The sequence below is a fragment of the Notothenia coriiceps genome, unplaced genomic scaffold (genome assembly GCF_000735185.1).
Source record: "Notothenia coriiceps isolate Sejong01 unplaced genomic scaffold, NC01 NC01_scaffold00017392, whole genome shotgun sequence".
Classification (NCBI taxonomy): domain Eukaryota; kingdom Metazoa; phylum Chordata; class Actinopteri; order Perciformes; family Nototheniidae; genus Notothenia; species Notothenia coriiceps.
This window is the reverse complement of record NW_011350093.1, coordinates 7,701-8,670: the sequence shown is the minus strand read 5'-3', so window position 1 is coordinate 8,670 and position 970 is coordinate 7,701.

Below are 970 nucleotides of genomic sequence, written 5' to 3'. Positions count from 1 at the left end.
AAGTAATAATAAAAAAAAAAATGTTTATTTCGATCACGTTGTTTTTGTAATCGTTGCAAGCCATAATCGTAATCGTGATTAAAATACGATTAATGAGCAGCCCTAAAACAAAGCTAGTTTTATATTACATTTTTTCCAACATTGTTGTTCCCTTTGTTATCTCATCATCATTAGAAAAAGTATAATGATTATGTTTTCCATAAGTCTCTGTTGATGCTTCTATTGTAGTAAAAAGCACCTACAGTCATTCACTTAGCCAGTATACTTGAAATAAATTCAATTTTAGATTTGGACTAACTTTATAAAATAAACAATCACACAATAAATAAATAAATAACCATAAAAAACAATTTTGTTGAATGTTGACTTTACCTTCACCACGTTCCTTGGCTTTTTGCTTTTAAGGAAGTCTAAAGTAACCTTACTGTACATTTCCATAAGAAGGGAAAACCTTGCATACATCTGATAGCTCCAAAGTGACACCTGCACTTTCTCTTTTTTCTTTTCCCTCACAGATGACATTCTCAGCAAGTCCCTATTCAGACCTGATCCAGGTCCCTACGAGCATGAGTCGGGATATGGAGCAACCCGAAATGTTGTGGGTCATGGGCCCGGTGCTGGCTGTGGTCCTCATCATTTTAATCGTCATCGCCATCCTGCTCTTTAAGAAGTAAGAAGTTATTTGTATTCTCTCTCCTCTGTGTTTGTGTGAGGTTGAACTGCATTGACACTTCTGATTGTTGGTTTCTTCTGGTTGCATCAGGAATGGTAATGAGCGTGCTCCCTTCCTGCACCAGGCTGCTCACACCAGACCGTTACATTCAATTTCCTTACCGTAATATACAGTAAGATGAGAAGAGTAACCAAAGGCGGATACATTTGTCTTTCAGAAAATCATAATTTCTCCATGAAAGATTGAGAAGGAATTCCTTTTTTACAGTACAACGTGAAGTGTCAGTTGAAATGGCAG